Raw genomic sequence first — 25,862 nt, 5'->3', positions numbered from 1 at the left:
TGAAAAAGATAAGATTCATTTTTAACTTAGAAGCATAAAAAAACAGGCTAAAGTATAAAGCAAAAGAGGTTCAACTCATACTTTCCAATTACCAGTGACTTTGATAATCTGTTTCAGTTACATATTCGCGATCATCATTTCTGACTTAATGCTGCTTTTTGCTTTTTCTTCTAGCCGCAGATCTCTACAGCTGCCTATTTTTTTTTTCTACTTGGGATTCTGACTGTATAAAACTTACGCATGTTCTTAACTTTAAATATACAAGAAACTCAGGATACCCAAAGAACGTTTATATTGGCCTGTCTTCTTTCTTAGGTTGCTGCTGTGTCTATTTTATGTGTGATTATAATGTTGTCTTTTAATGGATTTCAAATTACATCAAATTTACCTTTTGTTAAGCTGCCTTGGAAACCAATATGGTTGAAAGGCAGAATATGAGATACTAATACGGTACAGTTCATTATGACCAGCTAACAACACTGGATCCGAAATTAAAAGGTTCAACCTCGAAAAGTGCTCACACAAGCTCCATGTTATGCAGGACTAAATAACTTGGATCTTTTCCCTCAGGGATAACTATTTTAGTGAGGTCTCAAGTCACAGGAGCCCTACATCAAGGGTGGGAAACCTCTTTCAGCCCAAGGTCCAAACTCCATTTGGAGAAGCTCTTGGGGGCTGCATTCTAGTAGTGGGTAGGGCCAAAAGCAAAGGAGGTGGTCCCAAAATACAAAAAAAAAAAATCAGCATTTTATAGTTTAAAGCTCTCACTGTCAGCAACTCTTAGGAGAGACATGTCAAACTTTTAGAATGGGTGAAAAACTGCAGAAAAAAGCCAGGAAACCACCAGATGATTGGTGGTTGGGGGAAAGGGAGTGGAGCTAACTGAGGAAACCCAAAGGCCAGATTGGGATCCCAGGAGGACTGGATTTGGCCCCAAGGCCTGAAGTTCTCCACCCTTGCCCTTTATATGAACATAAAACTCAGTGACATCACTGAGACTTCAGACCAAACTAGATGTTCAGCAGCAGGCCCAGGTGTGAGAAGCCAGGCCACCCAAAAAGTAGTGTGTTCAAAATTAATGAGCAAGACACCTACAGTCCGTTTCGCACAACCAATTTTTTTGAGTCACTGTGAGGTAATTTCTCTTCTTAACGTTCACAACTTATTATTAAAAAGGACCTCTTGTTTTATAGCTACCATATCCAGAAAATGTTTTTCAGAATATGACAACTTATCATGTGGTGGTGATAAGTACAATGCCCTGCTAACACTATAACTGTTGGGGCAAGTGTAACCCCTGGACAAGACTTCAACCACAAAAATTGCTAAGTGGATTGCCACAAGTTACTGTTTTCCACATTCACACACCCTGAAAAAAGAAACCAGAAATGGTATTTGCTACAGTAACTTCCAAAACTTGCTTGAGACGAAAAAGCAAGTGGTTATCAAGCACCTAGTAAGTTGTGGCTTGCGAGGTGTTTGAGATCCCCGTTTTTTCTTTTTCTATCTCAGGAAAGCAGCAAGGAACAGAATGCTTATTAATTGCTATGTTCAGGTAACTAATTGTGCAGGCCTGTGCAGAAGATAAGAGGTATTATATTATAGCTGCATTCAACGTGGTGAGCACCAAGCTGTACAAGGATTAGTATAATCCTCCCAAGAGCCCCAAACTATTGTCAACAGTGCAACATCTCACCCTCATACACAGAGAGAGCGACACAGAGAAAATATAGCAGTGCTACCAGAAGATAGCAAACAGCAATTCCCCACACCTTTTTTTTTTTTTTTAATTTGGGGCTGGATAAACCTTCCAGTATACAGAAATCTTTTTCTCTCTCCCTACAATTCCCCTTTTGCAACACAGCACAGCATGTTCTGATCAATTCAGTCACCCTTCTGGCAGCAATTGCTTTATAGCTTTTTGAGCAGCTATAAATACATTGAAGATCAACATTCGTTTCCTGTCCAAAGGCATCTGAGCTCCCACAGTTGTTTATACAAATACAGTTTCCCGAGTGGGTAGCATTTCAGAAATTACAAGACTACCCTTGCATCAAATGCATTCTGAAATTTGTTTCTCACTTGCACTCAAATTTGGTTCATGCTCTGAGAACATCCACCACATCCCTCACTGTATACAGAGAAATTCAAAGTCAGCACCAAAGGAACAAAGAAAAATTAGCACTGAAAGGTTTATATGAAAACATATTTCTGTAAATGTTATTTTGTATGCGTTTATGTTGTTTTCCATGTGGATAATGAACAATACTAACAGACATTAGAGCAGGGATGGGTAATATAATCTTAATCGGGGATTAGGGACATAATCCAACCCACAGAAGTTGCCCATCCGGCCTGTGGAGGCTTGTGCTCCCCCTGCGAGTCCCATTCATGCTCCTCCCATTGGCCTCATGGCTACTGGGGGCTAGGGAACAGGGCAGGGAAAGGTTTAACTATGGGTTGTTAACCATGAACAACGCAGAGTTCACAACCCAACAACAAACCATGGGTTCTCTTCCTGGACTGTTCGTAGTTAGCAAACCATAGTTATACCATAGTGCAGGGTTCACATGTGATGACAACCCACAATTCAACAACAACCCAATTTAAGGACGTACCATTATCAACCTATAACCTGGGTTGTCATGTGCAAACCAGGCTCATGTGTGTCAACACTATTCAGTACTTTTTTTTCTTTCTTAAATGTAAACAATGTAAGGGAAGCACATGCTATTTATTGTCTTTAAATTTTTTAAGTATTCAAATTTAAAAATTCTACAGAATATAGCATTTTAATCACATGAAATGTGCTTAAATTTTCCCCTCAGGTATTTCTGGTCAAATACTTCTGGTGTATTGGGACAAAAAATTAACATGGGGTACTCTCTCTTTTTTTTTTTTTTAGCTTTGTCGTCTACTAAATAAAAGTAAAATAGACATGCTAAATTACAGCACTTTCTAAGGCATTTCTGAAGCAAACTGAAAGTTTTCCCATGCAAATTACCCTTTGCAAACTAACCTAATTTGCATATGTCAAAATTTTCCTATGCAAATTAACCTAATTCAAAATTTTCTGGAAAATCCACATCACTAGCTAGAGCTGATGGGACTTGCAGTCCAACAACATTTGGAGGGCCAAATGTTGTCCACAAAGTATAACTTATGGGTTTGGACTGATCAGGTCCAAACCCAAGTTAGCTTCAGAAATGTTCCAGTGCAAGATGCTCTTACTTTGATAATTTCACTGGACCGTTCACATTTAAGCAGAGTCTCAAGTGTCTCCGTCTATGACATGACCCAGCCATAAAATGTTAACCCCTGTCCACAGACAGTTTTAGAGCAAGTATCCATTTCACTGCCATACTTTATGTTCACAGATTAACAAGGATTTTTATATAGTGTGCATATTGGTTTCTCGGAGAAGCAACTTCCTATTAAAATAGGAATTCCTAAATTAAACAGGGAGGAGTAGACTCAGAAGGAAATTATTTTTACACCCATTCTGGATGCAAACCTGAAATGCAACAGGCTAAAATGACACTAACACTGTCATCAGAGCTGAAATAAATTATGCCAGAAACATACACTGTATTGCTTCAGGCCTTGCAGGATAACCACAGAAAGAGAGCTCCTAGCAGCAGACTTTCAGCAGAAGAAGCATCAGCAACTTCTCAATCATTGTACAAAGGCTCTCTTAGCTGATAACAAGCTTGTAAGCTGGCCAACTTCACAGCCAGACATCTTTGTAATTAACTCCACAGAAGTCATTAGCCCACAAAAAGAACTGTAGCCCATACATACCTCCATCAACCATTTTTTTTCCTAAACGGTGGGGAAGAACATAATTTCTAGATATATAAAGGTTTCCTGCCAGGTCTGATTCTTAGTTATGAGAGGCAAGTAGACAAACAGCTGTTTATAAGCCTGCTATCAGAGCTGGTCTACATGTTATGATATCCACTCCCCATCTGATTCTGTGCAAGTCCAGTCCAAATATCGCCATCGAACCATGGTATGGTCATGCTCCCATTCCATCCCGCCTCTTTGTGCTCCAATTCCTTCCCTCACTTCCTGGTTCGTATGTAATGCCAATTCATGGGTTGTTTAAACTATAAATTGGCAGGTCACAAGCAAGAGAGAGCATTGCCTCCCGCACACGCGTCACTTCCACTTTCTATCACCTTTAATCAACAACCCAGGAACCATGGGTGACAGTTGGATCAAACTCAGAATTGTTTAACCGAAAACAACCCAGAGTTCCAAATTCGGACATCACATCAAACAACCAATTTCTTGATCGATGAAATTTCCTTCCAAATTAAAAAAGCAAGCACATGAAACAAAAACAAAGCTTCAGACTCAAAATAATTCAAATTATAGTTGCTCACACATTGGAGAGAGGCATGAATTGTTTCCAAGATCAGGGCATCTCTAAACCCCATCAGCTAGAAAAGAAAAAAACCCTCATTACCCAGAGAGAGAGAGAGAGAGAGAGAGAGAGAGAGAGAGAGAGAAGCATCACCGGCATAATTTTTTTCTGATGCAGAAAATGACAAATACAGATATTATGTAAACTAGCTCAGCCATGCATTCGCCTACTACAGGTAGCAGGTGACCCAGAACAAACAGCCAAGTGGCAGACTGTGCGGGCCCTCCAATATTACAGGAAATCTAAATTTTCCAGGCAAGGGAAACTATCTCTAGAACAGCTTTCCCCTACCAGGTACCCTCTCGACATGTTGGACTCCAGCTCTTATCATTCAACATGGCCAATAGCCAGGTGGCGAGAAATGATCTAGATTATGCTCATCATGCCCTCTCCTTCTAGCTGTGAACTATAGTAGCTGAACTCCTGGCTTTCTCTGGCCCAGTTCAGACTTAACAGCTTTAGTTTGACAGTTTGACCATGGTTCTGCTCACACAACAGTCCCCCTCCCCTTACATACTCCAATTTCATCCCTCTCCTTTTTTTTCACACACCATGATTTGCCTCAAAATGATAATCAGAAACACTGTTCAAACAACGGACTCTAATCATGATTTGTAAGTCATATTTCTCCAATTTGTTCATTGTGGTATAGTTTGCTTAAACCCATAGAGGAGGCTGGAAATAGGAAAGTGCAAGCAGAAGAAGAGGAGGGAGCACTCAAACCTGAAGTCTGTTCATGACAGTCAAACCATGGTTTGGCTGTTTTATCTGAGCTAATGTATCCTCAGATTAATGCAAGCTCAGTAATGGTTGTTTGTTTGTTTGTTTGTTTATTGCATTTCTATACCACCCCATAGCCGAAGCTCTCTGGGCAGTTTACAGAAGTTAAAACATTAAATACAATATAAAAAGTTTAAAAGCCATCTACAAAAGAGCACATAAAAGCACACAGACAATATACACAAACATATAATTGAAAACAACACTGAACTATCATTTATAACTAAAGACACATCCAGGACTGATTAAAACTCATCATGTGCTGCCAAATGCCTGGGAAAAGAGATAGGTCTTAACGTGGCACCTAGATCATACTGGACAATCTAAGCCCTTTCCCTGCCCCTCCACCCCAAATTCGTAAGTAACTCGAATTTAAGTAAGGCAATTTTTCAATGACCACCAAGTTCCCAAAATAAACTATGAATAATCTTATCTCCACTCTAAATACTACCTTAGGGATTGGAACTGGAAAACCTCTTATCAAGTACATACATTCTATAAATACATTCATTTTGATTATACTTATTTCCCCATGTAACTGGAGATACTACTGTTTATACAAGTTCCTAGAAATTTCCCTTAGTAGTTCTTCCATGTCTACCTCAACCATAGAATCTATTTCAGAATGTCTCTGTGAAGCTACCTCCCTTATTTCCTTTAAGCCCCTCCTTGGAACTCACCTTCTCCAAAAGCCTTTGGATCATCCCCTAGTCCCTATGCCAGGGGTGGGAACTTGCAGTCCATTTGGAGGGCTACAACTTGCCTAAAGTATGTGTAATTTAAATCATCACATATTCTTCCAATGGTTACCCATGCCTCCATTTTCCCCTTCCTCTGTTGTTTCCCCTGAGTCTATTTTAGATTGTGAGTCCCACTGAGTAGGGATCTGTCATCCTTGTTCTTTGTAAAGCATCATGTATATATATTCACTATATAAATAAAAAATAAAATATCATTTTTTAGGCATTGTAGAGCCTGCTAGTACTCTACTTACTTGGCGGGGGGGGGGGAGAGAAAGAGAAAGAAAATAATTTGCTTAAAATAAAAAGTAAACTGAAATTTAATTTCTAAATATTTCTATTGTTTTCTGTTAACCTAACGCAAGAAAAAAGTTAAATACCAAGCCCTCAACACAAATAAAAGGTTAAATACTGAGATCCTAAGGTAATAACAACTAAGTAGGCCTGGGCCATCCTTCAAAATAACTATCACCCATGCTCATTTGGACCTGCCCCAAATTCCACCATTGTCTGACTCTTCCAATTTCAAAAATGACATATTTAATGAGCATCTGAATGCTCTGCATGATGCTTCTCCAAGACTCCAGGGCTTCCATTTTACTCCAGTTTACAGTTCACCCAGACAGTTCTCAATTCAGTTGCATACACAGAACATCAAAACCTAACTGCTAAGCAGAACGCCACTTCATTTGCCACAGTATCAATGGCTCTCTTTTCATGCTTGCATTGCTGAGGAGAGAGTTCCAACAGTGAAATATCCTGACAAAAATATTCTGAGAGAGAAAAAAGCTAAAATAAAAACCTCAGAACAAAATGGTATGTTGATGTTGTTCAACTGAGGCACCATACAAATGTCTTAACTATAGGCACCTCTACTGTTTTTCATCTTTTGCCAAGATGCATCTTATCTGAACCTGCTTGTGGCACACTCTAATCTGACCAGAAGCACTGTCTTGCTGTATCTAACCAAAGTTTCATCCAGCTCAGTACACCCTCAGTACATTCAAGATACTCTCAAGCAGAGATTGATTTAGAAGGCCACCCTCCAGTGTGTCTCCCTGCATCTGTCATATAGGGGTCCATTTGTTTCTGAACATGAAGATTGTATTCTCATCTATTATGGTATAGAAACCTCTGAATTTGTCAGATACAGAACAAAATCTGGGCTGTGGTGTACGGGATGTTCCTTTGGGCTTGGGATTAGATTAAATGACCCTCCTGGATCATGTCCATTTCAACCATTTGACATACAGCTTATTTACAGACCTTTTGCATCACAAGTGAACATTTCCCTTTGGCTGTATGTTGAAAACCAGGAGCAACAGCCCAGTCGAGAAACAGTTATACATTTCCAAGAATGGATTGTACTGTTGTCTGTCAAGTTAAACATTAACTTTTTGTTTGCCAAAGGGGAAAGAAGCTAGACTTAACATAATCTATATCCTATGATGCTTAAGTCTGAAAGAGAAAGCAAAATGCTCAAACATATTCACCAACATCTTAGGTTTTATTTCATTAGCAGAACTTCACAGAGATATTTGCAAACTCTCATTATAAAAAGTATAATAGAGTCCAAAGCTATGAATGGTCTAGCACAAATCCTACCAGTTTAAGTAGGTGATGATTTGGAAGGAGATTTATCTGTAAATCTGACAGCAATATCTGGTAGGCAACCTGGTGCCCTCCAGATGTTTTGGAACATAACTGCAATCAGCTCCAGCCAGCATGGCCAATGGTCAGGGATTTGGGGAGTTGTAGTCCAAAACATCTGGAGAGCAGCAGGTTGCCTAGCCCTACGCTAGACCCAACTTCTAGCTACATAATACCTGCTATCTGTGCTAGGAATGGCAAACAAATGTTTCAAATGAGTTGCCCATGGGCACCAACATAGGTGTGGACAATTCTCCTGGCGCCCACCACACTCATTGCACCACTTGATTTCTTAAGATTTTTTTAATTAACTGCGATGCTGGTATGCTGCAAAATGAGGTGCTGCCCTCCAGTGCCATCTTTATTTGGGTTCAAGGGAGTGGTTTTGCGTTTCAGAGCTCAGCCACCAATGCCTTGTACATTTCCTATGGTCTTGAACAAGTTACTTTTCTGTTAGTCTCACCAATTTGTCTTCTGGGATATTAATGACTTGTGACTGGCCATGCCCAGCATAGAAGCCATTTTATAAATGGGCAAGTCCCCATCCCATGACAGCTATTTTGTGAGACCTACACTCTCTTAAAACTCCAGAGTTGCTCACCAATCCAAAAAGTCTGAGGACCTTGAGGGTTACAGTTAGCATCCACACATGGCTTAGTTCTCACTGGACCATAGCTCAGTAGTATAGCACAAGCCAACCTATGGTCCAATCTAGCTTTGGCTTCTATTGAATTAAACAGGTTTACCCAAGTTTCTTCCCTCAGAAAGAGACTTGGAAATATGTTTCAGAAGATGCAGAAACAATATTTCCAAAACAAAAACCCACAATCAGCTAGTATCTCTAACATTTAATTTTTTCAAAGTTAAAAGAAAAAAGAAAGGGCTCATAATGAAAACTTTGAGGACCACCAAAAGATTTGTGAATGCTTAAAAAAAAACCCTGTCTTTCCACTGTCACAGCTTACAGCACTTTTACATTTGCAGAGGACTTTACAATGTCTGTGCTCACCCATAGAAGAGATCACCAGGCACTGGAAAACAACTGCAGGATACACCACAGACAGATGGTTACTAAGAGTATGGAAAATAGCACTATCAGAAAGACTGACACACCAAAGTAGACTGAAGGGAGGAGTAACGCAAAATGATTTTTTATAGTAGGGTTGCTGAACCTCTTTCAACTCAAGGGACAAATTCAATTTCCGAGAAGTTCTCAGGGGGTCATGGTAGATGGGGCAAAAGGAGCTGGGCCAGGATACCATAATATTGCAGCTTAAAGCTTTCTGCCAGTAACTAAACCTTCAAAGAGGCATTTCCACATTTAAGAATGGGGAAAAAACTGTGCATAAACTGGAAAACCAGCCAAAAATCCGTGTAAGGGGGAAAGGAAGGTGTGGCCAGACTGGGACCCCGGGAAGGCTGGATTTGGCACCCGGGGCTGAAGTTCTCCACCCCTGCTTTATAGAAACATGGTTTCCTTTTATGTCTTACATAAACAAGGGTTCTTTAAATCTGTGTTTACCAGTGGTCTATGTTTTTTTGGAGATGGGAAGTTATCAGCTATAACGAGAAAAGGAGAATGGAAAACCACAAAGAACAGCAATAGTTACTTATGATAACATATGTTCATTGACAGTTAGCTAGGCAGATATAATGGTGTATTTTTCTCTCTTTTCTGTGTACTTGACCTGATAGCAGAAGTTCAATTTGGTTGTGAATTCTTCTAGCAAAAAATCAAAACAAAATGTTAAAAACAACCTATGAACTAGATCACTTTGCATAGGGGTGCAGAACCTCTTTCAGTCCAAGGGCCAACTTCCATTTTGGATAAGCTCTCGGGGGCTGCATTCCAGTGATAGGAAGAGCCAAAGGCAAAAAGGATGGGGCCAAAAAACCAAAAACACCAGCGTATTTGCTTAAAACTCTTACTGCCAGTAGCTAAATTTCAGGAGAGACATTTCAAACTTTTAGAATTAGGGTGGGAGGGACTGCACAAAAGCCAGGAAATTATCGAACAATAGGTGAGAGAAAGGAGGCACGGCCTTCTGGGGAATCCTGGAGGGCTGGATTGGGACACTCAGAGGGACAGATCTGACCTCTGGACCTGAGGTCCTGCACCCCTGTTCTAGAACTTTAAAGCTAGCAGATGGAAATGCACACGTGTACTGCATCATGGCGATAGCAGAAGCCTAAGCGAGAGATGCGCAAACTAGCTAAACAGTACAGGGGTGGGGCATCAAAGTAATTCCTTGCAAGGCTAACTTAAGATTCTGAATACAGAACTCAGAAGAATCCAAGTGGGAGGACAGATGCCATAAGTGAACCTGTGACTCCATAGGGATTTGTCTACATGCTTAACCCTGAACATTTAAAGTTTATCAGGTATACAATCCCTGGCAAGACTGAGTGCTTTGTTCCAAACCCGCACAGAACACACCCTCAACAGATCCTTTGTATTTAACCTTCAAAGCCTTTCACAATCTACTGCCTATGTACCTCAATATATTGCAGAGCTGCTCCACCTAAGGACGCTATCCTCAGCTGCCCTCTTTTATCCACACATGCACGCACACACACAAATGGGCTCTTTCATGTACTTTCGTAGATGGTTGCAAAAACTCTCAAGCTCAGCCGTGTTTGCCAAATACCTCTTAAAAATCTCTGCAAGCCTATTATTAGCACTGTCGCCTGCAATCCTAAGCCCACTTTCAGTCCCACTGAATTCCATGCCACTTGTTATTAAGCAAACATCTTTAAAACCAGGCTGCAAGGAGTACAGAAGAAAGTCAAACTAAATTGTTCAAACTAACTAATATCCCAGGCCATGGTCTAAAGGCATATAAGGATGCAGCAACCTTGGTGAAGTTAAACAAATCCTGTTCTGATCAGTATCTGCTTCGAGGCCACCCAGGAACCCCACCACCTTGAGTTTCCAGATGGAAAAAAGGCAAGATAGAAATATATAGTTACATAAAAATGTCTTTTCTACAACAGTTCCTCTTGCAACTAAATTAGGCTGGTATTTCCCTGTTATTACCCAACTGCACTGAGTGATGAAAACACAAAGCTGAAGAGATACAGTGGGCTGGTTCGAACGACACGACAGCCCATCATGGGTTAATTAACCCTCGAGGAGCTGCAGCGCATGCCGGCTACCATTATGAATATCCAACCCCACAGTCTATTGTAGAGTTATGCAAGGGTTGTTTAGCCCTCAAATAACCCCCACTGGCTGGGTGCTCACAACAGAACAACCCACAGCAATCCATGGTCAGGGACTACGTATTCATAGTGGTGGCCGGCACATACCAGAGCCCCTAAAGGGCTGACATATCATGTGAACCAGGCCACTGAGATGACTGGGCTACTTCCAAGGGCATTGTGCAGCTAGTCTGTCTTTTCCTCCTTGACAGATTTTCTACAGAACGAAAAAAGTCGGAAGCGGCAGTGGGAAAACATGGGAGGGCGACAAGATAAAGACAACGATGTGCGTAAAATTCCATGAACGAGGAATGGTGATTGCATGCTAAAAGCCTCATCTGGAAGCATCCCTAGTCATGATTTTACTGTGCTGTTGTTTTAATTGCATTTAACTGTTTTTAATATATTTGCTTACAGTTGTTTTTTATCAGTGATAGCAAGCCACCTTGAATGCCATTTTTGGTAGAAAGGCGGGGTGCAAATCAGTCATAAATAAATGAATACAATTATCTCTCTCTAATCTCTTGGGGAGACTTGTGTAGGTCTGCACCCACAGTGAACATCACTGCCTGAGCCGTGCACGCCTTACTTACACATTGGAACAGCTTCTTCTCTGCTTGCTGTACATCACTTTCATTTAATCAGCAACGGTCTGTTCTGCTCTGGCTTCCGAGGCAGAATGTGCCCATAAACCAGCCACCTGTCACCCTTCAAGATGTGTCAGACTACCACCCCTATCATCCCCAGCCAGCATTATGGTTAGGGATGATGGGGTAGAACTCCAACACATCCGGAGGGCATAAGGTCAGTGGTGGCTGTCCTAAACTGAAACAAAGAGAGTGAGCTTTGATGGGGACATTAAACACGTATTTCACTCCTATGCTTGGCATCCTGATCCAAATTGTGACTGCAGCATTGGGGAAGCTGGGGATGGGGTTAACCATTTGTCCCTACACTGTTTTCCTGCTGAATCCCCATCCTACCCAGCTGCTGCTTGTCCCAAAGCAAATAGCAATCCTGGGAGCAAATAATTTTGGGGAGGGGCAATTTTCAGTGGGAATTATGGCGGGATTGTATTAACCCCTTCCCCCATGCCACGATCCCAACTCTGGATTGCCCCAGTGGTAGCTGTGAGAACCATAAGCAGAGGATTCAGAGAGATGTGACATCACACCTAGTTTGAACCTCAGATAGCATACAAGATTGTTCTAGTTATCCCTTGATAAGATTACGTCAACTGCCCAAATAAGGAGTTTTAGGAATTTAAACACGTTGGGCAAGATATATTGCTCTCAGAGCACCTTTCAGGTCTCCTCTCTTATTTTGTGCTGCTTCCTTCCTATCTTGGCTAGTAAACATACCATACTAATTTCTACTACAATCTACTACAACCTTTAGTAAAACAGGAGGAGCTGTCATCTTATGCTCACCTTCACTGGATCTGGAAGACATCCCACTGAACTCTAGGCTTTTATTTCTCCCCAACATGGAAAAGGGAGGGGGGGGGACAGTGTTTTACTAGGGACAGATACCAGAAAATAGGAGTATACCACTCCCCCAGTCCCAAAGTTTGCAATTTTACTCATAGCACCACACTAATGTAGCAACACGTAGCTGTGGTCTACAGTAAAAGACGTTTTCCAAGGAACAAGCTGACTCAGATCGCCTGACCTCTTCCCCTCTCTACACCAGTGACGGCAGTCAGAGCTGGGGAAGATCAGGGGAAACTGCAGCTGATGCCGCTTTTCTCTGCAACTGCCAGGAGACTATCTGGAAGCAGAGGTGGAGCACAGAGAGAAAAATACACAGTACAGGCCTGGGGATAATGGACGTTGTTACCAAACACATCTGGAGGGTGAAAAGCTGGCTGCTGGTTGTTGAGAAGCGGAGGAGAGGCCAGACTCTCGCCCTCAGAATAGCCCTTTGCAAAAAGAAGCTTTCCTCTTCCCAACTGCCACATCTTTGGGGTCTCTGCTGTTTCCCCCTTCTTTTACAAAGTGGAACTGTTATCCACTTAGTCTGTAGAAAACGTTCAACTAAAACCCTTTTTTAAAAAAACATTATACAGCATGCTAGCGCATTTAAAAAATATGTACTTTGTAAGCCTCAGTGCAACCACAGGACATTTGGCACTGCTGTCCTCATATCACAGATTGCTCAACTGATGCATAGGGGTTGCCTGAGACTATGGCTGAAGAGGTGATCTTCACAACGTGTTCTCTAAAACATGTTAATTTATAAACTACTCCCACTAAATTCAATGGGACATGCATCCTGATAAATATGCCTAGGATTTCAGCCATAGGGTAGCGCTATAAATACAGTAAATCACACAGTGGAGTCCTTCCTGGAGACTGTACCACTCAAGATAGCACTTGCATTTTTTTTTTTTTTAGTGTTTCCTCACTTAAAAGAAAATATTAGACACAAGTGGAAGAACAGAAGATAAGGCAGAGGGCTAGGTTCCAAAATTTCTCCCTGGTGTGCTGGCTTTCTACAGGACCATTATCTCCTACTTGCGGTCTGAAGTGGTAAACTCCTAAAAGGGATCTCACCGAACATATCAGAACTTAGAACACAATTCACTGAAAGCACGCTACCTTTCTCCCTATGTAACTAGCATCTGCTATTGATCTGTCTGCGCTCTTTGTCCTCAAGTTTGTTAACAGGGACTGGGTATTATGACCATACCATGCTGGTACTTTATCAACTCTACCAGCTTTCAGGCCGTTTTTGGATTCAACTCAAAGTGCTGCATTTGACCTTTAAAGCTCTTCATGGCTTGGGACCAAGCTACCTGTAGTGTCTCCACATGTGCCCAGGGGTCAAAAACTCGTTTGCCTAGCTGGCCAGCCAAATATTGTTCTTGCCATGGCCCTACCCAGAAGGAGGGGACAGGGCTTTCTGATATTATGCTGGACTCAAGACTGAGTACAGATGTGTTGGGTGGGCCTCTGCCCTCCTCCACAGCTGAAGAGATATTGGTAAGCCTCAGGTAACCAGAAAGCAGCGAGGAGTCTAATGGTTCTCCAAGATGCTTTGGTGGAACATTAGAAGAGCTCTTGCCATTCTCCTGTGCTTCTGAAGCCAGCCTGGCTTCACAGAGTCCTCATATTTTCCCAGACAAAGAAGAGGAGCAAGGGATTACCTTGAGTTTGTGTTCTCACCAGAGTTAAGCATGTAGTGACCAGTGGCAGGTTCATCTGTAGATATGTGCATGTGTCTGTCCATACTTCAAAATCCTCACTGGAGACCCTTCAGGCTTCCTCACCATCTCAAATATGGCAGGTGGTAACCAGGCAGGCGGTGATCAGGAAAAGGGCCTTCTCAGTGGTAGCACCCTGTTTATGGAATGTACTACCTGGAAGGCCCACCTGACGTCACTTGCTCTGAGGTCATTTCAGTGCCAGACAGAAACCTTGTCATTGACTCAGGTTTTGTAATCCCATTTGATCAGTTTAATCTTGGCTGGATTTGTTATGCTGCTCCTATTAATTTTGTTGTTTTTAGTATATTTCTGTGCTGCTCCTTTGGATTTTCTGTTCATGGTATATATATGTATGTGTTTTTAACTTGTTTTACATTTTTTGTAGGCTGCTCTGGGAATTTTATTGAAGGGTGAGGTATAGAGCTCTCCAATAAACACAAGGAAATAAAGTTCCCCTTTGTTTATCGGCAAAGCTCATGGCAAAGAGCACCACATCGGTGGCAGGGCTCCTCTGCCTACTGCTCCAACTCTTGCCATGCCCTTCACTCGAGCAACCTCTCAAAGAAGGGCATAAGCCAAACCTTTATGGAGAATGTCAGGACTGAATGATCTGCCTTCAGACCGTCCCTGCATGGAACTCAGTATTCTTCACCTCCCATCATCATTCAGGTAACATGGAAAAGCTGGCTTATAATAAGCAGTGTTGCTGCAGTACTCTGCTGCAGAGAATGCCAAGGTAATAGAAGACTCTTCCCCATTCTTCAAGCCTACAGTTATAAATGAGTGCTGTATGTTAATAGCACTCCTGAGAACTACTTCACTTCTTTTTGAGAACATATTTTACAGGTAATAATGAGAGTCTATCCTAGTGCCATTAGCTGGATTCAAGCAGAAGGGGAAAGCTTGCGGGGGGGGGGGGGATCTGCATTCATTAAAGCTATGTTTCCCTCTTCTTTATATTGAGTCTTATATTCATCCAGGCAGGTGTTTTCCCCACCCCCTTTTAGCAGCTCTGAAAAATAATCTCTCCAAATGTGAACAATAGAAGGGAGGCAACATCCAGGAAGCTGAAAGCATTCTGAAGAGACTGCTTGCAGCTTTTATTCAATAAAATGTTTCTCAGTATATTACCTCTCCCATCCTGAATGCGCAGAGCTGGGCAATAAAACAGCCACAACTATGTTCCCATTTTACAGCTGTGAAGCTGAAGCTGGGAAATGTTGACTGCTCCAAAACCCAGCAAATGAGTGAAGGACTTGCAGCTGGAATCCCCAGGACTACCATCATACTCTTGGAATAGCCAGGGGAAGACCTCACCAACGTACTGAAGATAGCCACAAAACCAGTTGAGTGAGATATTTTGCCATAGCAGAGAGGGAATTGGACTGCCTTCCCCAACCTGGCACCTTCCAGATGTGTTGAACTACAACCCCCATCATCCCCAGCCAGCATGTGTTAGCTGGAATGATGGGGGTTGTAGTTCACCACATCTGCAGGTTGGAGAAAGCTACAATAGGCTCACCTGTTTACAGTCAGTTAACACTAGAATACAACCTAAACAAGGGAAGCTCCTTGGATTATGCTAAGCCTCTTGTCATCATCATTTCAAACTCAAGAAGATTTACCCATTTCATTGTTTAGGAACAGAATGAAGTTCGGGAGTAACAGTCTTGGGCCCTAAACTCATCCAGAGAAGGAACATATAGCGAGATACACATTTTGTGGATTTCTCTATGGCCACCCAGGTTATATACAAGGATGAATACTATCTTTGAGCTAGTCCACACATGCAGCAAAATTACATAGCATAGCTTGTACCACTGCACATACAGGTAGAGGGGAACTATCTCATGTTGTTGTCCAGGACATGGCCTGAAGGCACATGAGGCAGCCACCTTGGTGAAGCTAAGCAGGTCTGGGACCGGTCAGTGCTTAGAGGGGAGACCACCTGGGAACCGCATGTAGCCACATTGAGTTCCATGATGGAAAAATGGTAGGATATAAATGCAATAAATAAAATAATACAAGTTGCCTTATAGCCAAAAATCTCAGGGCGACATACACAATAAAAGCAAAAACAATTTAATCAATAATAAAACACATTGAAAAGTATTACTTTAAAAGCAGCAACCGAAATTCCACATTTAAAAGGGATAAATAACTGAAAACGAAGTTGATTTTAAAATGTAGCAGTACACATATAAAAAATAAAGCCAGATTTTGTAGGACAATATGTTTCAATATTATCCCACAAAAATATCCTAAGTACATCTAAAACTTTAAGCACAGAAGCCCCATAATACATTCCTGGGGGAGGGGGGATGCATCATATGACATGCGTAAGCTCTTGTATAAGTCATACAATGCTACTAGAATGGAATGTTACACAGGTATCACAGGTATCCTCTAGGCATTTGTCAGCAGATGCTATCTAGAAGGTAAACGTGCCATCTAACAAGCCCAAAGAAGATCCCAGCACCTTATCTTTCAGGAAAGGGTTGTGGATAACTCACCATCTCCCTAACCTTCACAGCTCAATGCTTTCAAGTCTCCTATAAAAACACAACCACTGCAGAGTGAGGGATGTTGTCTAGAATACATTTTCAGTTTATGTGGGGCACAGTGAGGTCCAAGAAGCCTGCAGCACTCCCAATGAAACATGTATGTACTCCAGTACATTTTCCTCCATCCTCTGCAACAGGGAGGGGTTGCACAGCAAACCTCAATATGAAAAGTCTTCTCTAAAGCTAACAAGCTTGAAAAATATCTGTCTTGTGTCTAGGCTAGGGGTACACTACCTTTTTGGCTCCAAGGGTCGCCTGTGATGCTGACTCGGGGGTCAGGGGCTGCACATTAGCACACGTGCATGCATGCATGCACGCATGCGCGCACACGTACACGCACACCAGGGATCCGGATGTAGATCGCTCTTTCCTCAATGCTAGCAGTCCTGATAGAGATCACTCATTTCTCGCTGCTGCTACCAGTGAGGAAAGAACAATCTGGATCAGGATTGCTGGAGAAGAAAAGTCTTGCAATCTGCATTGGCAGAAGTGGTAGCTGTGGCGACATCTACAATAGTACAACTGCTGGGAAATCGGCGGGTGGGAGGAATTCAGTGGTAGGGCTCAGGGATCCTTGAGAGCTACAGCTAAGGCCTTGGGGGGGGGGGTTGTTCACCCCTGGGTTAGGCTAATTCTGTGTTCCTATGACAATGGAATCACTGCAGTAATCCAAAAAGTAACACTAGGATGATGATAATGATGTTGATAATAAACCTATTACCATGTCACCTGGGGGGGGGAGTGTCCCCCACAATGGACCTATATGGCTACCTAAAGTTTTTGTAGTATTTCCCAAGACTCTTGGGGTGTGGGGAGCATACTGGAGCAACCCAAGAAATGCAACCTCTACCCACTCCAGTTCCCACCACAAAACCAGTTAAGCAACATATTTTCACCTGGAGACAGTAGTCTATTAAATAAAACCCTAACAATACTTGAAATGTAATGCACAGACTTGACCAAAGTGAAATGAAATAGCACACAGACAAATAGAAGATGGAGCTTCCATGCTGTGATATTTCTGCTGGTATTACCAGAAGTTGCCTTTTTTTAATCCATTCCACCTGGACCTGATCACCAAGAGTGGAAGGACATTGCCTTCTTCAAGCTGTTACCCATTTCTGTGATTCATGGCCAACTGATTGGAGAGCTGCTGCCAATCAGTGTAGACAATACTGGGATAACTGGATAAGTATTGGGTATAAAGCAGCTTTCTGTGATCCATATATGTTCTAGAAGACAGGTGGGGAACCTTTCTCAGATTGGCTAAATTCCAATTTGGGAAAAGTCTCAGGGGCCACCTTCCATCTGTGGGCATGCACAAACTGTGATGACCTATTTTAAGGCTACTCAGAAGCAAGCAAGACAAGGCTTCTGCATGTTTATTCAGACGTAAACAGGGCTGGATTGCTCAGCAACAGCTTCAAACAGCATCCCAAATATGGACATCCAGGATGCCTACTCAGAAATGAGCATGAACAGCATGTCTACTAACAAGAAAGCAGGACAAGCCTTGGAAGGGAACTGGACTGAATCACTCAGCAGCGTTCTCCCCATGCCCCACCTTCTCACTTCCTGATCAGCTGCGGGGTTTCCCATCCATGCTCCAGAATGTGTAAATCATACCGTATGAGAGCACTAAACTCTGGAAAAAAGTGGCCACACGCTAAAGAAATGAACCTATGAAAAAGTGTCGGCATGGCTCAATATTAATCTTTCGAAGCAGCATAAAATAAGAAAAATAACTTATTCCTGATATTAACAGGCAAATGATCATGCAGAGAAGCAGAACCATTCCACCAGCCCTGCTGAACGAGTTAATTTTGTTTTCCTCTTCCCTCCCCATTCCTTTTTCCTTGTGTGTTGTGTCTTTTTACATTGCAAGCCTATTGGCAGAGACTGTTTTCTCTTACTGATTATTTGTAAGCTCCTCTGCAAGCCTTTTTGCCTGAGAAGCGGAATAAAAATACTCTAAAATAAATAAATAAAACATAAATAATTATCACTTGGCGGACGACCACAACAACCCCAATCATGAGCCACTTGGGGACACAACTGGCCCTGACCAGGTGGCTGCATCCAGCACAGCCAGCCCCCCAGACAAACAAGCAGCAGTTCCTACATGGCTGCAGGTGAAGGGGTGTCAGGCTTCCCCTTATGACCTGGACCCCCTGAGCAACTCCTTAAGGGTCTTTTGCCTCCTTAAGAATCCCACCCTCTTTCTTTTACCTTCCCCCTTTCCAATAACATGGGGTTTAGGCTGTAGATGTGGGGTGACTGATGCACCAGACACCTGGGGTTTAACCACAACAATTTACTGGTAAATTAAAGCAAGCAAACAACAGCTGAAGGTATTTTCACAATACAGCTGAGTGATACAAAAGGCATTAAAGAGAAAATAAAAGTTGTAAAACACAAGTTCCTTTACCCTAGCTGCACTTAAGATTTCTCCAGGCTACTTCATCCTGGTCCCTCTTCAGATTCTGGTCTCTCCGTCTCTCATCTTCCTTCCTCTCTCATTGGCTCTCTCCCGGTTTATGTACCCCCCTCCCTCAAAACCTTAAGTACTGTGACAAACCTGAAGAAATGAAATGTAACTCGAGAAATGAAACTGAAACATAACTGGCGAAATGAAACTACTCCTCTCTGGGATCCCCCCCCCCCAACAGGCCTCTAAACCTTTTTTTCCCTTTGCCTCTATAGGCCTCAAACCTTCACAAAGTGAATAAGAAATCTAGTAGGAAGGCGGGGGGGGAAATCCCATGCAAAGATGGCTGAAACCAACATTTATTGGATGGGAAAGCTAGACTGTCCATAGGAACTTTTAACAAGAGAACAGTATCCTGGCAACATAGCCAGTGATCTTCTAACATGAGATATTCCAGTGGTAGGCAGTTGTTGTTGTGTACAGCTATTGTGTGCTGCCAACTACCTGAACTCTGCCCACTTTTGATCTGTTCTTTCGAGTCTAAAAAATAAAATTCCAGTGCTGCTCAATGACCTGAGCCCAGCAACCACAAGCATCCCCAGCAGCACTGATCTGCCAAGGTGCTGCTGCTGTCCTGGAACTCTCCTCAACTTAACCTCTGAAATGAAAAACTGCTGTTCTTGCTTATTTGTATTGCCCACTTGACCCAAAGGGTTGAAGAAAAAGAGGGGAGGAAAACAGAACTTTGATTTGGGAAAGGTTTGTGGTGATCAGTAATAAATAGCCACAGCACCATGCCAAGGTTCATACCTACACTTGCAAGCTGACTCATCAGAACATTTCTTCCAAATCTCACATTGGGGAAAGGGGTTGTGGTTATTCAGTGGCAAGAGGAAAACACTCTGCGCATGCTCAAAGTTATTCTCTCCATTACACACGCTCTAGGCATTGAGAACTGCAACTGAAAGTAAGAGGTCATGCCTCTGTGGCTCAAGCTGAGCTCTAAACCAGCCTGCCCTGATCCCCTCCAGATATGTTGGACTGCAACTCCCAGACATTGGCCACGTTGGCTGGGGATGCTGATAGTTGAAGTCCTACACATCTGGAGGGCATCAGGGTGGGGAAGGCTGCTCTAAGTAGCCCAATTCTAAAGGTGTTGCTCTGGCTAAAGGTTTGCATCGCGGCCAACAAAGGGAGACATGCATCCACTATATACATACAGCAGTCTTGTATCAGTAAGTAAATTATGGATACTGGTTTTAATGTAACCAGGCAGCAAAATATAATGCCTTGGCTACAAAGCATCACTTCCATTCATGGCATTCTACTGAGATCTAGCAGAAGTTCCTGCTAGGGCAAAGGGAGGGAGGTGAACTTTGCAGCACCATACTGTTCTGGAGGGTCCCCCAATACTCTGGAGCAGCTTTTCAGGAAACTGCAGGGGGGGATGTGGAATTGGCATTTCCTCCCCTCATTCTTCCAGTGGGTGTATCCCATGAGTGGAGTTCTGCTCACAGAAACTGCGGATCCAGTTCTATTCACTTGTTTCTGTTCTTTTACTAACTAAAATGTACCTACCTGGACCCTAAGATCATATTCAGGGGTGCTTGTCTGGGAGCCCCTACTAAAGGAAGTGAGGCAGGTGGCTACCAGGAAGAGGGCCTTTTCTGCTGTGTCACCCCAGTTGTGGAATGAGGTCCCTAGAGAGGTTTGCTTGGTGCCTACATTGTACTCTTTCCGGTGCCAGGTGAAGACGTTTTATTGTCCCAGGAATTTTAGCATTTTAACATTCTAGTCTTTTAGCTTTGCTGTTTTAAATTTGTTACTCTATTTTAACTCTCTGCATTGCTGCTAGATTTTATGCTGGTTGTACTTTTATACTGTAGTTTTAATGCTTTTATATTTTATATTGTTTTTATGCTGTACTTGTGGTTTTAATTTCTGTGAACTGCCCAGAGAGCTTTGGCTATTGGGCAGTATAAAAAATTAATAAATAATAAATAATTCCAGGTTGATTATCAAAGAAGCCTGGGAACTGTAGTTTGGTAACCATCCACAGCATGCTCTATGAGAGATTGCTAGGCCTTGCCCCATCTCAGGACTACAGTTCCCAGGATTCCGGGAGGGGGGGAAGGGGAGGAGAGAGAAAGAGAGGAAATAATTTTTAAACTACTTCAGTGTCTACACATACCTATTGTGGCAGAATTATCCAGCTGTGCCCCATTTCCCTGAAAAAGATGTCCTTGTATGGATTCTTAATTATGGGTTTTCACCCTGTTCCAAGTTGCCCTGGAAACTTGGTAGAAGGGTAACTAATACTTGTGGAAAGAAAGTAAGACAGGGACACACACTTTTATTGTCCTCTTATAACCATAAATTCCTAGTGCAGCACTGCTCCAGGGCTAAGGGCCGAAGGCAAACCTAGGGCAAAGGGTTTCTCAAAGACCCACACCTGCCCATTCCAGCTCAGGCCTGCTTTGAACTCTGCTCTCATGAAGTGTGCTAGCGGCAGAGATCCAACACCTGCGTTTGCACCAATACTGGCACTTCCCCCAAGTGCTGACACTGGAAGATAGTGAGTAATATGCACAACTTCACACCATTAAAAAAGGGGGGAACACAACTGATTAATTTTATTCAGCTGTCACCAAAGTAAAGGTTAGGATTAGGAAAAAACAACTTACAATATACACAACTGTAAGAAAAGTATGGGCTCATTCACGTAGCGGTGGCAAATCCTGGAGTAATTAACCCACAATTTGCTGCAGTATGTGGCAGGCACTTTCCACAGCCTTTTTGAATATTCAACCTCCAGTCAGTACAATCGGAGGTTGGTATGCTACAATCCAAACTTGGACACTATTGGTTCATTGTGGGTTAGACAACCCACAGTTATCCTAACTACTAGTTAGTACCCAAACCAGATCTTAAAAGCTCCCTACCCACCACACTAAGGGTTCAATTCAGCTTAGGTCCCTGCAACTAACTTGGAGTAAAAATGAAAAAGGCGTAGCTGCTTCACACAGATTTAAAGTAATGCCTGTTTTAGCCCCAAGTTCCAGTCTCACTCCTATATCATACTTGAAAGCAGGTTTGCCAAGAGTGACTTGTCTGCCTGTGACTAGGAGGAAAGCTTCTGTAAAATGGAAGGCATAATAAGGTGCTAGTTGTGTAGATTTTACCACTGCATATGGAGAACATAATTTTTTTAAATGCTCACATATAATTTTTTTGAAGTCCCATAAGTAGAAAACTAGCACACTAGGGAGAAAGCAAGAAGCAAACTGGGATCAAGGCTGGTACAAGACTTGAGAGGGCCTTCTGCATATGGCCACCATCAGGTTCCTGACTGGCCTTGCCGCCGCCACCCAGCACCACTTAGGCCTCCTGGCAGCACTACAGCCACAGAGGGGCTGTTCACACAACATGCTAACCCACACTCAGTGGTTGCGTGTGGGTTGTTTTGGACTGTGGGTTGTTTACTGAACTGTGGGTTAGCATGTTGTCTGAACACAGCCAGGGTGGCTTGTTAACTATGCAGTGTGGCTTATTTTATTTTTTTCAAATAAGCCACCTTGAGAACTCATGGTTTGTTTCTGGGTTGTTCAGGGTGCTTAACAAGCCACACTGGCTGGGTTCAGACAACACACTAACCCACGGCTCAACAAACCACTGACGGTTCAAAACAACCACATTGTGTGAACAGCCCCAGAGTCACTAGTCACTCCCCCCCCCCCAAATGTGCTTACCTCTGGAGGCAGCACTTTGGCGATGGTGGCAGCCATGTTATATCTCCCCAAATGCACCACCTGACGTTGGGCACTACATTTCGGGAAATGTCACATGGTGGTCTCCTGGCGCTGAATGGGGCAAAGAGGCTATTCAGCAATCATCCCAGAAGCGCCACCAGGTAAGCATGTCTGGGGAGAGAGGATGAGCAACTGGTAGCTGCCGTGCCATCAGGAGGGGCCCAAGTGGAGCAGGCAGCAATGTCAAGTGGGGCCCCACTCCTGATGGTGGCACCATGCCGAGGGCCCATTCAATACTGGTGGCTGACCCTGAGCCCCGTTCACTTTTTGCTTTCTCCATACAGTGCTAGTTTTCTACTGATGGGGAACATGTAAAACAATTTCATCCCCCATCTGCAGCCTGGAATGGTACAATCTACAGTCTACCACTTCAGTATGTTGTATGTGTAAACCAGGCAGAAGAAAGTTAATGGTTTTTCCCCACTACACCATCAGTGTACCACCAATTACTAATACAGATATATGTGGGCATGCAGCCGTGTGTGTGCCTGTGTGTGGTCAAGTAAATTTGTGGGTTTATTTAATGTGCAAGGCTGCCTGAAATGCATTCTGATCAACATAAATATATGGACCCCAAAATTCACATGGTCATGAGAACAGCAGAGGGATGCTTGCCAAACACAGTTAACTTGCTGCCCAACCCTATGCACACATTTACTCAGAAGCAAATCCATGAAGTTCAATGGGAGTTACTCCCAGGTAAGTATGCACAGAATTGCAGCCTAATAGTGCAATCTTATGCATGTTTACTCAGCCGTGAATCTCAGAGTTCAATGGGAAGGTATGAATACCTAACCATTGAACTGAACCCATTGCATGAAGGTATTAATAGGACTGCAAACTTAAAAACAGAGTAGACAGTGCCTCTTTAAGGAAAGGAAATATTGGGTGCCTCAAAACAGGTGCTTGGCACGGTCACAGTTAACCATATAAATGGGGCTGCACACGTGGAACCCGATCCCGCAAGGGGATCTGCACATGGAATCCACACACAGATCTCCCTTGCTGAATGCAGTCAATGCTATCTGTGATGTCCTTTATCTGATTCCCAACAACCTTCTGCTCATGGGAAAAACCAGGCAGCACAAAATACATAGGTATTTCTTAACTATAATGTATCAGATCAATAAAGTTTCTCCTCCAGGTAAGAAGGATCAGTGTGATCCAATCCATCTTTTCTCCCCCCCCCCCACCCCGCAAAGCTCCCTGCCCATCACCTGCAGGCCAAACAGAAGCAAGATTCTGGCTTGGATTACATAAATGGCCTCTCCTGCTCAGAAAGCGATTTGGCTTCTGGATCCCTGTCACTGGATAATCTGTAACCTAACAAAGGAGTTGCTGTAACCATTTGTGTATTTGACTGTTCTTAATAAACACCATTGAAAATATACGCCTGCAGATCCACAATGTTCTTTTCCTTGCTGGGTTTGTGTTCATGTTTTGGTTTTAATTATCACGTGGGAAACATTTTTTTCCCCTCTCCACAAAGAACAGAATATGTTTGCACAGGAGAAATGGCACATACTGCTGCCCCCTCTCCCATATCATACAGGTACAAAACAGGACCAAGTTCAATTATATCACCTCCTAAATGACATAAATAAAGTTAGCTGGGATGCTCTGCTCTTCTCCACCATACCCCAGACTTCCGAAACCCACACAGTGCAGCATATGCTTAAAGGTAAAAGTTAAGGTCGGCGCTTTTATGAACTGCAGAGTGTTCTAGAAGATGAAGAAAGACGGCCAGCAAATTATACCTTGAACATAAAGTATAAGCATACACTGAGGACAAACAGAGAGAGATGGAGCTTTAATACTTCCAAAACAAGGGCATGGCCAGCTAAACTTAACCTCCCAGGATATCCATCCCTATTTGGCTTTATTGCCAATATTTTCTCCATCATATATCATCCTTCGGTACACAAAGAAAGTTGCACTTATCCAGAACAAGAGTACAGCATCCACTTATTCATCCAGAACAAGAGTACAGCATCCACTTATTCACCCAGTCCAAACAGGAGTGACCAGACATTTTTTACCCAACATGCCACTGGCCGTATTACCAGCTCCTGGTTTCCAACCAGCGAGTCATGCCAAACTTCATCTTGAAATAAACTGGCTAGATTTTTCTGAGAGGGGTGGGGAATTACATTATGGCCGGCTGGTGGCTGTGAATCTGAGGGGTGGAAAGACTTTACATACAGTGGGGTAGATTAGCTGGGGGGGGGGTGTCTGTCAAATAACCCTTTTTATACTCCTAAGGAGAGAAGCAAAGGACAACAACACCACTGCTAATGAAAAGGCCTCCCCTAGGGAGTAATCCAGTGTAATTAAGAGCAACCATTTAAAAGATGTATACCTGGATTAATCTCCTGTCCCCTAATTTGACAGGAACTAGAGATAATAATCAGTTTCACTCAGTCTCCCCTTCAGAGCACCCCCAGAGCGTTTCCAGACCCTGGTGATTCAGCAGATTTCACACATACACCCACCTAGCTACCATTTTAGAAGGCTGGTATTCAATCCAAAGGAGACTGAAAACAAACACAATTCTAATATACACACCAACAAACCACTGTGTTAGTATTAGAACATTTCCCCCCTGTATAGTAAAGACAAGGAGAGAGCACTGCAGGAAGAGTTCCGTCATCAGCTTCTAGAAACAGGAATTCCCAACTGCTTATTCTCACAAGGAGCTTTTAAAAAATATTGTATTATATTTAAAGAAGATGGAGGCATCCCTCCTGTTTTGGGGGGATGAGGAGAGAAGGGTGTTTTGTTTTTTTTTAAAAAAAAAAATTAAACTCCTTTTTAAAAAAACAAACCAACAATTGGAGAGCTTTTCGTTTTAGATCCAACTACATTTAAAACCGATTCAGAAAACTGAACAGCAAAACTTTTGGGAAGCGGGAGAGCAGCTGAAAAACAGGCAGCAATGAAAGCATCGCACGCTCACAAAACAGCACGCACAAGATGGGAAAGGGAAAGGGAAGGGGGGGGAAACAAGTACTTATTTGTTAATCAAAGATTTCCTCTGCTTTGTTTGGAATCCT

The 25,862-nt window shown here is 42.8% G+C and overlaps 1 protein-coding gene across 8 annotated transcripts in view; it reads right to left on the bottom strand.

Annotated features, from left to right (window-relative positions):
- The window catches only part of AFF1 (ALF transcription elongation factor 1), a 234,480-nt gene that overhangs the window by 188,059 nt on the left and 20,559 nt on the right, over nucleotides 1–25,862 (bottom strand). For 2 of the 8 annotated variants that reach the window (XM_084855564.1, XM_084855565.1), the window contains exon 1: nucleotides 19,001–25,859. The exons of the other annotated variants lie outside the window; for them this stretch is intronic. The gene's annotated coding sequence lies outside the window, so the exon portion shown is untranslated. Of the gene's footprint in view, nucleotides 1–19,000; nucleotides 25,860–25,862 lie in introns of those variants that run through there. 8 annotated transcript variants of the gene reach the window in all.

The sequence above is a fragment of the Heloderma suspectum genome, chromosome 5, assembly GCF_057233095.1.
Source record: "Heloderma suspectum isolate Gila_16-S chromosome 5, 16-S_ref, whole genome shotgun sequence".
Classification (NCBI taxonomy): Eukaryota; Metazoa; Chordata; class Lepidosauria; order Squamata; family Helodermatidae; genus Heloderma; species Heloderma suspectum.
The sequence above is the reverse complement of the archived record's forward strand: the minus strand, read 5'-3'. Positions and strand labels throughout refer to the sequence as shown.